The following is a 15652-nucleotide window of genomic DNA, read 5'->3' as shown; positions in this document are numbered from 1 at the left end:
TCAATGTAATACACTATATCAATAGAGCCAAGGACAAAAACCATATGATTATCTCCATAGATGCAGAAAAAGCATTTGACAAAATCCAACATGCATTTATGATAAAAACCCTACAAAAAATTAGAATAGATGGTCTCTACCTCAAACTGATAGAAGCCATCTATGAAAAACCAAGAGCCAATATCATACTAAATGGTCAAAAACTGAAATCCTTCCCACTAAAATCAGGAACAAGACAAGGATGTCCACTATCACCACTCTTGTTCAATATAGTTCTGGAAACATTAGCCATGGCAATTAGACAAGAGGAAGAAATAAAAGGAATAAAGACAGGTAATGAAGAAGTCAAATTGTCATTATTTCCAGATGACATGATACTCTATATAGAAGACCCCAAGAACTCCACCAAAAGTCTTCTAGACTTAATAACCAAATTCAGTCAAGTAGCTGGTTACAAGGTCAAAACACAAAAATCAATAGTTTTCCTCTACACAAATGACAGACTCATTGAGAGAGAAATAGGTCAAATAGTTCCTTTCACAATAGCATCCAAAAAACTGAAATATCTAGGAATCAACCTAATGAAAGAAATCAAAGACCTCTTCGCTGAGAGCTATAGCACTCTGAAAAGAGAGATTGAAGATGATATCAAAAAACGGACAGATATGCCCTGCTCCTGGGTAGGAAGGATTAATATAATGAAAATGGCCATACTTCCAAAACTGCTATATAGATTTAATGCAATTCCAATTGAGATCCCAGCAGCATACTTCATGGACCTTGAGAAAACAATCCAAAAATTCATTTGGAACAAGAAGAAACCCAGAATACCAAAAGCAATTATATGTAACAGAGACATGGCAAGGGGTATCACAATCCCTAACCTGCAACTATACTACAAAGCTATTGTGATAAAAACAGCATGGTACTGGCAAAGAAACAGACCTGAGGACCAGTGGAACAGATTAGAAGATGCAGAAACAACACCAGACACACTCAGCCATCTCATCTTTGACAAAGGAGCCAAATACCCTCACTGGAGGAAAGATAGCCTCTTTAATAAATGGTGCTGGAAAAATTGGGCTTCAACTTGCCAAAGATTAAAACTAGACCTGTATCTCTCACCATGCACTAAACTAAAATCAAAATGGATTAAAGATCTAAATATTAAAATAGAAACTCTGAACCAGTTGGAACAGAAGTTAGGTAGAACCCTTGAAGACATCGGTGTAGGAAAAGATTTTATGAACAAAACCTCAGTTGCCCATGAACTAGCACAAACAATCAACAAGTGGGATCTCTTCTTATTAAAAGGCTTCTGCACAGCAAGAGAAACCACCAGCAGTGTGAAGAGACAACCCACAATGTGGGAAAAAATCTTCACCTGCTCTTCCTCAGACAAAGGTCTACTATCTCAAATCTATAAAGAACTTAAAAAGATCAGACCTCCCAAATTTAAAGACCCAATCCAAAAATGGGCATCTGAAATGAACAGACATTTCTCAGACAAAGAAGTAGAAATAGCAAATAAATACATGAAAAAATGTTCAACATCACTGGTCATTTGAGAGATGCAAATGAAAACAACACTGAGATTCCACTTCACTCCAGAAAGAATGGCTGCTATCATGAAATCGACCAATAAGAAATGCTGGCTGGGCTGTGGGGAAAGTGGAACCCTGCTCCACTGCTGGTGGGAGTGTAGACTGGTGCAAGCACTGTGGAAATCAGTATGGAGATACCTCAAAGAACTAGAACTGAAAGTCCCATTTGACCCCGCTATTCCACTGCTGGGGATCTTCCCCAAAGAATTAAAAGAATCATACCACAGTGATATATGTGCACCCATGTTCATAGTAGCACAATTTGTAATACCTAAAACTTGGAAACAGCCCAAATGCCCATCAACTGGAGACTGGATAAAGAAAATGTGGTTTTTTCATAAAATGGAGTACTACGGAGCCATAAAAAATGAGAAATTAGAGACATTTATAGCTAAGTGGATGCACATTGAGGTGATACTCTTAAGTGAAATAAATAGGACACACATGTATAAATACCAAATAGTTTCTCTGGTGTGAGAAACTGAAAGTGTAAATAAGGACTAAATGTATAACAGGTCATGTGAAATAGGAAGAAAAGGGGCAAAGGGGAAGAAAGTGGGAGGGCTAGGGGAAAGGATAGAAGGGAATGGGATTAATGTGAGAAAATGGAAAAATAGGAACAAAATCTTTGTAAATAGGGAGGACTGGAGGGGTTGAAGGGAGGGCTGGGCAAGGGTGAAAAATAAGAACCAAGAGAGACTATGGAAAGGTGCAAATTTCCAATGATGTATGTCACTATCTTGTATACCTAAAATGTACCAATGATTAGAATGAATAATCGATAATGTAAAATAGGAAGAAAAGGTCCAAAGGGGTAGGGGTAGTGGGACGGGCAGGGGAAAGGAAAGAAGGGAAAGAAAAAATGATGAGAAATGGAAAATATGGAAATGAAGTCTTTGTAAATAGGAAAGGGTGGAGGGGGTGAAGGGAGGGCTAGGAATGGGGAAAAAATAAGAACCAAGATGCATTATGTAAAGGTACAATTCCCAATGAGAAATGTAATTGTGTTGTATACCTACAATGTACCAATGAAAGAATTTAATACAAAAAAAGAATTGATAAAAATAGAGACAATATAGTATAAAGAAAAGAATCAGAAGTGGATACAAAAGCAGTACCAGAGCAGAGAAAATACTGAGTCACCCCAGGTTATAAATGTGAGAAATATATGTCATATATATAAATGTGATTCTATGTGTATTATGTACATGTGAGTATAGAAATGTGTATACATGTTCATATTTATATTCATGTCAATACACTAATTGACAATTTATAAGAAAAATAAATAATAAACTTATTTCACTGAATGAGGTCAGTCGTTTAACTAACTGTAAGGCTGTCTGTTAAATTCATACATTAAAGAGCTTCTATTTTTTTTCTTGTCTTACATGTAGGGCTGACATTAAAAATGGTTTGTAGGTATTAACCCTTCAGTTGTCATGTGTGGGTGGTGAGAATTATGTAGGTAGTTAGGGGATAGAGAAAGAAAGAAGGGACACAAAGAAAATAACTACTTAGCAACCATTTCAGAAGTGCAGTCATGCACTGCATTATAATGTTTCACAGGATGGGCTGCACAAACATGGGTGTTTGCATACACCAAAGCCACCTTTTCACTGTGTCCTTAACGTGGCAGGGAGAGACAAAGAATGATCTCCAGTCTTTCTCCTTGTAAGAACATTAGTTCTATGTCCTGAGAGCCCCACCAAATGATCTCTCAGAGCCTCCATCTCCAAAGATATCTCATAGGGGTCAGGTCTTCAATGTGTGAATTTTAGGGGGATGCAATTGATTGTATCACATTAGTAAGGCCCCCAAAGCATCTAAATCTAACTTGACCACATAGAAAGTACCTCTGATCTCAATCCATTGGCCCTCTTGTCTGATCACACAATCTTAAGTGGTCAACCATTGTATCAAGGACAGACTGGAAAATTTGCCATCTCTGAAGTGGCAACAATCATATTTCCTCAATAATATTACCAAATTTTGGACAACCCAAAATGCTGGAAACCCGAGTCCAAACAGACACTGCTGTTGTGACCACCAGCAAGTTTTATTTCTGTGGTTTTGTTGGTTTGCCTTGAAGTGAGTTGGGAACGAGTCACTCTCAGTTTCCAGCCTGGAAAAAGAGATTGTTCAGGCAGCGCCTGTGGGACCCAAAAGCCAGAGAGATCCTGGCTTCTGAGACAGCCATCCAAGAAATTCAGGAGGACCTGACAGTTTCTGTGTCCCTAAGCACCCTGTGGCTGGACCCAGCATGTCACAGGCCACCAAGAGGAAGCATGTGGTGAAGGAGGTGCTAGGTGAGCACATGGTCCCCTCTGACCGGCCACCGATCCTGAGGGTACTCAGGACCCCAGGGAACAATCTGCAGGAGGTGGAGACGGCCCAAGGGTAACACTTCCTGGTTAGCATACCCTTCAAATACCGAAAAAACATCTGGATCACAAGAAGGGACTTTCTCATTGTTGACCCCATTGAAGAGGGAGAAAAGGTGAAAGCTGAGATCTCCTTTGTACTTTGCAAGGACCGTGTGTGCTCTCCGCAGAAGGCAGGGTTCTGGCCTGAGGCCTTCTCTGCAGTGGCAGAGAGGGGCAACAGCAACAGGAACAGATATACTCAGCCAGAGCTCCCAGCTGAGCCTCAGTCATCAGGAGAAGAGTCCGGCTCTGCAGATGATTCTGAGCCCTTTGTGAACACCAGCCACAGAGAGTATTATGAGAGTGAGGAGGAAAGTGAAGAGGAAGAGGCACTTGAGACCTGAGACCCACTTCTCAGCTTGCTCAGGGACTAGTCTCAGGCTTCCCTGGGCTTGATCATTCCCAGGGTGCCCTGTAGATCTTCACCCCTGGATGGGGACAAGGCAGGGCCCCTCCCTGAACTGTCCTGACTTAGGTGAATGAAACCCCTGGTGGGTGGGGACTTGTACAGTGTGTGAGTGGTTCTCTGGAGAGGGAGACTTGTGATGGAAAACCTGCTGCTCCTCGGGGACCAGTGGGCAGAATGGGAAGGAAACGGGGATGGGCAAGTGGTTTGCTCACATGCTCGCTCTCTCATTGGGCACTTAGTGCCAGGCCCTGTGCTATTCTCCTTGCAGCTGTTTGATAGCTAGGAGCTGCCCCACTTCATTGCCTCCTTAATTCCAATTCAAGCATTCAGGGATCCAGTGTAGGGCCCACGACCCACCTCTCTCTTAAGAGCTGCTCTGGACAAATCCCACGGTGCCTCATGAGCCACTTCCAAAGCCTTTCCAGTCTTCCTTACCAGGAGTGGCCAGCACCTGCTTCCCTACATCTGCTGGCTGGACCTTACCCCTCTTTCATCCTTAAATATCTTCTACCTCCAGAATGTGTGCTTTTTAGTCTGCAAACATGATTCCTCTACCATCTCCTGTTTTATTTGAAACTGGATTATTTCCTGAGAACACTGACTAGCTGCTGCTGGTTGTGGTGGTGCATGCCTGTAATCTTAGTGCTCAGGAGGCTGAGACAGAAGGATTACCAAGAGTTTGAGGCCAGCCTGAGCTATATAGTGAATTTGAGGCCAGCCTGAACTACCTAGCTAAAGTAAATAAAGAGAGGCTGCTTTTCACCCTCACCCTTTGTGCCTGAGCACAAAGTAGGTACAATTGGTAGCCTCTATGTGGCTCTTCCTATCATTGCTCCCCACTGCCCTCTGTGCTTTCTGTTGTTACTGTTTTTTTGTTTTTGTTTCAGAGATGGGTCACTTTTGCTCAGGCTGGGCTCAAATGTCTGAACTCAAGGTGTCCTCTTGCCTTAGCCTCCCAAGTACTGGCCCTCCTGAAAATCATTTCTTCTTACTTCCTGGAAGCTTTTGTATCTAGGTCTGCACTGTCCTTGTGGTTGCTAGCATTGACCTAGTCACTGATGTATCACTGGTGAGTTTAGAACCTGGCTCAGTGTTCTTCCCTTCTGAGTGGTTTTTGACATCTTCCAATGGAGGTGACAACACCGTAACCCCTGGTCCCTTGATAGCCCCAGAATGTACAACTCTGCCTGCCTTCTACTCCAACCTGCTGCCTATGCCCCTACCCACTCCCTGGACCCCTGACATTGCTAGAATTATAGCACCTTTTGAATTTAGATACCTATACATTTGCCACCTCCTGGCTTTCTTGTCCATTTACCCTCTGCAAAAATCTTTTGTATTTTGAGACAAGATCTTGTTAAGGTGCCCAGGCTGGCCTCTATGTGTGATCCTCCTTCTTTAGCCTCCTGAGTGGCTGGGATTGCAGGCAAGCACCACCACACCTGGTTTAAAAATTCTTTATCCTCATCCTCCAGACCTGACATTCCCATCATTAGCCTTCTGCTCTCACTTCCTTGCTAATCCGGAATCATCCCCATGGGCTTCACCGTCACTCCATTCTGTCCTCATCCTGGGTGACCTTGATCATTCACTCCTGTGCCTGAACCCACGGCATGGTTAGGAGGTGGGACAGCAGCCGCCATTTGTACATGAATTCTTCACTCCACCCTCAGGTGGACACTTGGCACCACCCAGCAGGTCTCCTCTGGGGTGTTGGCTCCCCTTCCCATGGTGGCTGCTTAGCTGCAGCAATGCTTCAGTGGAGAAGCAGGAGCCACGGGGGAAAGACTCCTCATTGTGCCTCTACAGATCTGCTCACCTGTCTTGTCTCTCACCTCCCACTATAAGCCAGTGAAACTTGCATATTGGAGCCTCTCTCTCACTTTTTAAAGACTTCCTTGTGGCTTTTTTTTCCCCATTAAGTTTATTGGTACATTTTAGGTATAAAATACAGTTACATTCATCATTGGGATCTTGTACCATTACATGAGTATCTTAATTTTTTCTTATTTTTTCCCCATTCCCTGCCCTCCCTTCACCCCCTCCACCCTTTCCTATTTACAAAGACCTTGTTTCCATTTTTTTCCTTTTCTCATATTTTTTCTTTTCCCTTCTTTCCTTTCCCCTCCCCTCCTACTTCCCCTGCTCGTTTAGACACTTTCTTCCTATTACACAATATCAATTATACATTTTTAAAATTACAGTATCAATATCGAGGAGACATTACCACAGATTTTACAGAATTCAAAAGTTAGAGAAAAGAAACAAATCACCTACAAAGGAAAGCCCACCAGAATCACAGCAGATTTCTCAATGCAAACCTTCAAGGCAAGAGGAGCTTGGAGTGATGTATTTCAAGCCCTAAAAGAAAACAGCCTCCAACCCAGATTGATGTACCCTGCAAAATTATCTTTCAAAATTGATGGAGAAATAAGATACTTTCAAGACAAAGAGCACCTTAGGAACTTCATAAATACCAAACCAGTACTCCAAAAAATTTTAGACAATATCCTAGGAAAAGACAATGAGGATCACAACCCCAGGAAGGCCAGCAGAATGAATCCATCAGGTGAGACAAGAAATTAAACACAAAGGGGGAGAATCCAACAAAAAGAAAAAGTCATGACAATGATAGGTCAATACTTACCAGTTATAACCATCAATTTTAATGGTCTCAATTCACCAATCAAAAGAAATAGACTGGCAGAATGGGTCAAGAAGCAAGATCCAACAATACGCTGCATACAAGAAACACACTTAATTCAAAAAGGAACTCATAGTCTGAAAGTTAAAGGGTGGAAAACAATACTCCATGCAACAAGAACCTGAAAAAAAAAAACAGGAGTAGCTATCCTCTTTGCAGATCAAGTGGATTTCAAACAAAAATCTGAAACACTTCTGGTCCCAAGAATTTCAGATAAGGGATACTCAACTTGTATGTACAAATCTATTGTGAACATGTGTTTTCATTCCTCTCAAGTAAAAACTTCAGAACAGGACTGTTGGTTCTTAACAGTGATACAAAAATTTTCTATATTGTTTTCCAAAGTGGTTTTATTATTTTACATTCACATTAGCAGTATTAGAAAGTTCTAACTGGTTCACACCTGAGCTGACATTTGTTCTTTTAAAACTTTTAACTTCATCTCCCTAATGAGTGTATAATACGATCTTGTTATTGTACTGATTAGTATTTTTCTGAATCTAGTGTTGCACACCTTTCCTTGTGCTGTACTGGCTATTTATTATCTTCTTGTGTCTACTTTCTAATTGGTTTGTCTATAATGAGCTGTAAGAGTTCTTTATGTATTCTAGTCATAGGTTGTATGTATTATAAATATGATCTGTTTAAGGACTACTTTTCATTTTCTTAATGATGTCATTTAAAGTTCTAAATTTTGATGGAATCTCATTTATCAATTTTTTTCTTGTATACATTGTGGTTTTTATATCCTAGGAAATTCTTGCCTACCCTAAATTCATAAACATTTTCCCTTATAATTTCTCCTTGTGGCTTTGGGTATGGTTTCCTTTAGTTACTTGGTTTGAAGGGTATTTTTGGTCACTATTGGTGGTGTCAGCATCAAACCTTGCTAAAGAATCTTCCATTCTGTAGTAATCAAAAAAATCTGTACTAGTTCCTGTTGGGAGCAATGCTACATAATTCTAGGGATAAATCATTTGGTTAGCCTAGTTCTCTTGCCTACAGCCCAGCTACAGAATAACTCCAGTTTGGCCTCCGGTCACAACTGAGACTTCAGTGATCCAGTGATGCTGTGATTCTCCAGGACAAGAAACATCCTGGGAGAACAAACACCTGCTCAGTTCCTCATTGTTCTTGGACTGATTAACATCTTGTTTGCCGGAGATGTACTGAACTCTCTGCAAGCCTTCCGTTACACCTTGTTTATCCCAATGTGAGCTATTGAACTCTCTGCAAGTCATCTGTTACATTTGTTTCTCCCGATGTACTGAATAAAAGGTGTGGTAAGCTGGGGGCTTTTGTCTTTGCTGGCCAGAGCAGCACTGATCAGACCCAAAGCTCAGCTTCTTCTCGGTCTCATTTTTCTACCTTTCCTGTAATTCGCCGTGTGCTGCCGTGGCTCGCAGGAGACCAGGACTAACTGCAGAGGTTCTGGTAACGTCCCCTTCCCCTGTCCCCTACAAGTTCCCACATCCTCTCCAGCTCTAGCTTCATGTATCTGCTCCTCAGGCACTTTATGTTTGCTTAGAATGACTTTAGGTGCACTTGTGTATATACATGTGTACAAAATATGTACGTACCCAGAAAATAAAGCAGCTGAGTTAAAGATACATTTCTGTGTGAATCTATTTTTAACTCATCTGAAGTTTTTTTATGGGAGGTAGAAGGCATTTTTTCTTAGAGCCACTTGTCTCTATACCTTTTATGGAATGGTTCATTTTCTCATTGAAAATACCTTTTTAAAAATAAAGCCATGCATTTAAAAAAAAGAATATTACCAAATTTCAATATCTCCAATTCCCTATCCAAATGTAAACTTCACAAGAATTAAGTGGACTTTTTGTAAAAATTTAATTAGCAGTGCTCATTAAATCTTATCCTAAAGAGTACTTCTTTCTAGAACAAAAGAAAACTAAGTAAAATATGAATGAATATGACTTAAATTGGAAAAGCATTCACTGTGTAATAGAAGCACCAAATGGATTTGAAGATGGAAACTAAATGAGCTGGAAATGAAGACGTAAAACACTAGAGATGCTATTCTTCATGTATTATGTTTCTTGTATCTGATAGCATCCGAGTTGACCACTTCATCAATATCTCATGAAATGAAAATGCCAACATAGGAGAAAAATGTTAGAAGTGGAATTCTCTCTGTCCGTGGTATTTGTTTCACCCTTACCATATGAAGCCTAAGAGCACCTGTTATTAGTGCAGGAATAATGTACTCACTTCTTGTAATTAAGTTATAAGCCAAGCTCCATGAAGGTCAAGGCCACATCTCAACAGATCATGCCTTGCATTTTTCAAAGTGTGTAACTATTTCAATATTAAACCAATTAAGAATAAACCATGACTAATCTTATTTAACCAAGCCAACATGATGTACATTTTTCTGTTTCCCTTGAACAGTCTTCTCCATATTCACAGTTTTATTGCTATGATGATAGATAGATTAAATATAATTTATGTTTCCAAGTGGTATACAGTTTTCAAATATCCCATCAAGGTTATTTAACAACATACTGACCCTCTTTGTCCCTAATTTAGTCTTTTACAAATTTTTATACTATAAGTAAATCTGCAAAAAGGGAGTTCATGCAAATGGCTTCTAATTTACCCTAAATTATGCCCACAGGGTAAACATTCAAGTGACGTATATTTTCTGTACTAGCATCATAATCTAGAATTATTTTGTACACAGTAAGCACACAATAAATGTTTGCTGTTAGTAGTGGGAAAAATCATGACAAATAAGACAAAGTGGGCCAAAATAATTTAGTGAACAAATGAGACTGTAGTTATGCAGACTGTGTTTAAAATTATGACAATTATTCAAATAATCTGATGAAATCAGGTACTGCAAAAACTCACCTCTGATATAGCCCTCTGCCATGCCACCTTGCCTCGGAGCCAGCCAACTATGGACTGAAACCTCTACAAACTGTGAGCCAAAATCAACCTTTCCTCCTTTAACTTGTGGGTGTTGGGTATCGTGTCTCAGCAACAAGAAAGTAGCTGAGGCAAAAAGGATACTGATGAAATTTGGCCAATATTCCGAGTCTGAATCTACAATCTGAAAGCTGTAAAAACAATCAGCAAAAAAAGGACAAAAATAAAAAGCTTATAAAAGGTAAATCAGTAAATAATTGGCTCTGAGTTAAAACTGGCTGCTCATAGTGAATTCATGGTATTTCTCCACTAATGTAATAAAAGATATGTAATTTTTCACTGCCCTGCAATTCTCCATGGCAAGTATTCCACAGGCATGTACATTCTGGATGTATTTCTTTTGGCAAATAATATAATTTTGCCAAACATTCTTTTTTGCTAACATTATTATGGGGAAAATATAAAAAAATGATTTTGAGTATGTAAATATGGGGTTTATATGTGTTTTACATCTACATAATTTCTTCAAGTATACCTATCTTTTGAAGTCACCTTTTCTTCTCTTTTAGTGGTGTAGGGAGACAGTGTCTAAATAAAATGACTCAAGAAGAAGAACTGATAGGGCCAGAGATTTAGCTCAGTGGTTCTGGAGCCTGCCTCAAAAACGGAAGGACCCGAGTTTGATTCCCAGTACCAAACAAACAAACAAACAACAGAAGAAGAATGAATACACCAAGAAATGACAGAAAATGAAATAGGAAGAAAAGGTACAAAGGGGTAGGGGAAGTGGGAGGGGAAGGGGAAAGGAAAGAAGGGAAAGGAAAAATTATGAGAAAAGGAAAAAATGGAAACAAAGTCTTTGTAAGTAGAGAAGGGAGCACAGGGAATGGGGAAAAAATAAGAACCAAGATACATCATGTACAGACAGGTACAAGCACCCAATGATAAATGTAAACATATAGTATACCTAAAATGTACCAATAAAAGGATTTAAGCAAAAAAAAAAAAGAAGAAAGAAAGAAACGACAGAAAATGAAATCATAAAATGCTCAATCAAAACTAAAAAAGGCAGGCCGGGGATTTAGCTCAGTGGTTGCACCACCTGCCTCACAAGCACAAGGTTCTGAGTTCAATTCCTGGTACCAAAAAAAAACTAAAAAAGGCAGAAAAAGAGCAGAATAGGAACAGAGAAAAAAGCCAACTAATAAAAACAATAACAAAGATGGTAGATATTAATCTAACTATATAAATAATTCCTTGGAATGTCAATGGTCTTTTTTTTGTTAATTTTATTGGTACTTTTTAGGTATACAATATAATGACATTCATCATTGGAAATTTGCACCTTTACATAATCTCTCTTGGTTCTTAGTTTTTCCCCCTTCCCCTGCCCTCCCTTCAACCCTTCCATCCTCTCTATTTACAAAGACTATGTTTCAATTTTTTCATTTTCTCATATTAATCCCAATCCCCTTCCCCATTACCCCTTTTCTTCCTATTTCACATTATCTATTATACCTTTTAGTCCTTATTTACATTTTCAGTTCTCACACCAGAGAAACTATTCAGTATTTATACATGTGTGTCCTACTTATTTCACTTAAGAGTATCGCCTCAATGGGCATTCATTTAGCAGAGCCATAAAAAATGAGAAATTAGAGACATTTATAGCAATGGTCTTAATGCCCCAATAAAAGGCAGAGTGCCGGGGATTTACCTCAGTGGCGCCGTGCCTGCCTTGCAAGTGCAAGGTCCAGAGTTCAATCCCTGGTAGAACAACAAAAAAAACCCCAGAGAGATTATCACAGTGGATGAGAAAACAATATCTAAGTGTATGTTGTCTATAATAAACCTATTTTAAATATAAAGATATACATGGATTAAAGTAAATGGATAGCTGGGTGGGTCTGGTATCGCATGCCTATAATCCAATCACTTGGGAGGCTGAAGCAAGAGGACCATCGTGAGTTTAAGACCAGCTTGGGCTACATAGTGAGTTCAAGTCCAGCCTGAACTGCATAGCAAGACCTTGCCTAAAAAAAAAAAAAAAAAAAATGGATAAAGATAAATCATACTAACCCTAATAGAAAGAAAGTGGAAGTAACTACAGTAATTTCAAACAGAGCAAACTTCAGAGAAAAAAAGGTTACCAGGGACAAAGAGGGGAATAACATAATGATGGAAGGGATCAATTCTTCAAGAACATGGAATTACCCTTAATGCACACGTGCCTAAAAGAAAGTATCAACACATGTGAGGCAAAAACTGATAAAACTGCAAGGAAAAATAGATGCATCTACGACAGAGTTGGAGACTAGAAACACCCCTCTGTCAGAAATGGAAAGATCAGCAGGGAGAAAATCAGTAAGGACACAGTTGAACTCAAAAACGCCATCACCTGAATATACAGTAGCGCTTCTGTTCGCAAACAATTCAGATCACAAACAGAAGTGCTCCGCAAAATTTTGCTTCTGTTCACGAACTCCTCATTAGGCGATGAACACAACCACGTCCATCTTCCCCACATGAACATGAACAATAGCCATCTTTTCCAGAATCATGGAATGAATTAAGTTTGTGAACTGAGATACCACTGTAATGAACATTTGCAGATTATTTTTCCAACAGAAGAATAAATGTTCTCAAATTCAGATAGAACATTCACCAATGTAGACTTAACTGCTCAGCCATAATACACGTGAACATTTCTTAAATATAGAATTCATACAATATTACACCACTTTGAAATTAAACCAGAAAGAAAGATGCCTTGAATTGGGAAGGAAAACAGAAGACATTCTTTATTCACAAATAATATGATTGTATCAGTAATTTTTTTTAAAAGCTGAAAACCCTCATGGAACTAACAACTATCACAAGTTCACAGCCTGCAAGGTTAGTAATATAAGAAGTCAATTGTTCTATATACCAAAATTGAGCATGTGGAATTTGATATAAAAATATCATTTACCTTAGCATCAAAATAAGTATATATAGGTATAGATTTAACACAATATGTATAAAACTTGTATGAGGAAAACTACCAAACTCTAATGAAAGAAATCAAAGAACAAAATAAATGGATAGCAAGACAATATTGTCAAGATGTCAGTTCTTGTCATCCTCACCTCTAGATTTGATAAAATTCTAATCAAAATTCTAGTAATTTTTTGAGGGGGTTCAGACAGGAATACTACTCAACCTTACTCAAGTCCTAGGAAGGGTATAGCTCACACCTAACACACAAAATTCTTAAGCCAAAATGTGCAAAATTCTATTAAGGAATCAAGGGAAAGACTTTTAGCAATGTATCCTAACCACAGGGTATCTAGGGTGAACCTGTGACCACATAACCAGAGCTGAGGGTTCCCACCATTTTCTAATGCTAATTCCACTTTGGTTCCAGTTCCACATGCTGTCATCATTCAAATATATCATTCAGTTTTAGGTTTATTGATTGATTTTTAATAACAAAAGGGAGCAAGTAGTGACAGGGTACGCCTGTAAGCCTAGCACTCTGGGAGGGAGACTGAGCCGAGAGAACTACATGTTCAAGTCTAGCCTAGGCCAGTTAGCAACCCGGTGTCTGGGCTGTAGCTCAGTGTCAAGGCAGTGGGTTCAATCCTCAGTCCAGCCATTAAAAAAAAATGAAACGCAAAATATACTTCTCAGTCAGATTTTTCTAATTTATACCAAGCAAAAGCCCTCTCTACAACATTTATGAAAACGTTTTTCGTGGCACCTAAAGGGAAGGATTCTTTGCGAAAGTTCGTATCATTTTTCATTTCAGGAGAGCCATGAGCTGGTCACAGCAGATTGATTCTTCTTTTTCAATTTGAAGTGTATAGTGTATGTTCTCTTAATTCTTGCCTCCATCCTTTCCCCAGTGGATACCTTCATCAACAATTTTTTTAAAAATGACCACCCACAGCATGGGAAAAATGTTTTACCAGCTATTCATCAGATACAGGACTATTAATTAAAATATATAAAGAACTCAAAATAATCAGATCCCCCCAAAATAATAATAATCAGATCTTCCAAATGTCAATCCCAAAATGGAGATCCAAAATGAAAAGACATTTCTCAGAGGAAGAATTAGAAACAGCAAATAAATATATGAAAATATGTTCAACATCACTGGTCATTCATGAAATGCAAATGAAAACAATGCTGAGATTCCATCTCACTCCAGAAAGAATGGCTGCTATTAAGAAATCAACCAACAACAAATGCTGGAGGGACTGTGGGGGAAAAGGAGCCCTTCTCCACCGGTGGTGAGAGTGCAGACTGGTGCAACCACTGTGGAAATCAGTGTGGAGATTCCTCAAGAAACTAAAACTAGAACTAGAGGTTCCATTTGACCCAGCTATACCTCTTGTTGGTATCTTCCCAAAAGAATTAAAAACATCATACCACAATGATATATGCACACTCATGTTCATAGTGGCACAGTTTGTAATAGCTAAATCTTAGAAACAGCTCAAACGCCCACCAACTGGTGATTTGATAAAGAAGATGTGGGTTTCTTCATACAATGCAATATTATTCTGCCATAAAGAAGGATGAGCTTCAGACATTTATAGCTAAATGGATGCACCTTGAGAACATACTCTTAAGTGAAATAAATAGGACACAGGTGTTTAAAAACCACATTGTCTCTCTGATGTGAGAAACCAAAAGTGGAAATAAGGATGAAAATGTATAATGGACACTGGGAAATGGGAAAAATAATGTTCAAATGTGAAGGAAACAAGGGAGCAGGGAGGGAGAAAGGAAGGAAGGGACAAGAAAAAAAAGTGAAAACAGAGGGGAAAATGGAAACAAAGCTTTTGTACATGGGGAGGGGAGGGGCCCATTGGGAAGGGGAGGGAATGGTATAAATTAAATTTATTTTTAAAAAAGACAATAAACTCAAGTACCCATGTGCACTCAAAAAGTTGATACCTTTCTGAGAAAGACAGGAGTCAATAAATACATAAGAGCAGCAAGACCTAGGCCTTAGTTTAATGTAGGAAGCATTACAAGTTGAAAATTTTAACCAGTCAGCAACTTTCAGAAAAAATCTAGGAGTTCATGGTGTTTTGGAAAGTTGCAGAGGGGCTGGGAATGTAGATCAGCAGTGCAGTGCATGCGTGGCAAGCATGAGGCTGTGAGTTTGATTCCTGGTACAAAAGAAAAAAAAGAGGAAGGGAAGGGAAGAGAAGGGAAGGGAAGGGAAGGAAGGGGAGGGGAGAATGAAAGAAGAAAGAAAGAAAGAAAGAAAGAAAGAAAGAAAGAAAGAAAGAAAGAAAGAAAGAAAGAAAGAAAGAAAGAAAGAAAGAAAGAAAGAAAGAAAAAATTGTGGAGGTGGTTGGGGCATTAGAATTTGAGATTTTGTTGTGAATTTAATACTTGATAAATTAATTGATGATGATGAGCTTAGAGGTCGGGTGGAAGATAATTTAACACCCGAACAGACTGCCTGTGAGTGGTTTAGCTACGGGGTAAAGGGAGGAAAGACTTGCAATACTGGCGAGAACTCAAAGGTCAGAAAAAAAAGAGATTTAGGCCTAATTCAAAGCGATGATAAAAAATAGCAAACAGTATGACAAAAAAGATTTACCTGGAGAATCGT

At 39.0% G+C, this 15652-nt stretch overlaps 1 pseudogene; it reads left to right on the top strand.

Annotated features, from left to right (window-relative positions):
• The first annotated feature begins 3620 nt into the window (after nt 1-3620).
• LOC101708371 (putative RNA-binding protein EIF1AD pseudogene) lies at nt 3621-4374 on the top strand (annotated as a pseudogene).
• The last annotated feature ends 11278 nt before the right edge of the window (nt 4375-15652 follow it).

This window comes from Heterocephalus glaber, unplaced genomic scaffold (assembly GCF_053883595.1).
Source record: "Heterocephalus glaber isolate CG9 unplaced genomic scaffold, H.glaber_assembly_v1.0 deba00000768, whole genome shotgun sequence".
In the NCBI taxonomy this organism is placed as follows: domain Eukaryota; kingdom Metazoa; phylum Chordata; class Mammalia; order Rodentia; family Bathyergidae; genus Heterocephalus; species Heterocephalus glaber.
Note: the sequence above shows the minus strand (reverse complement) of the source record. Positions and strands in the feature narration are given on the sequence as shown.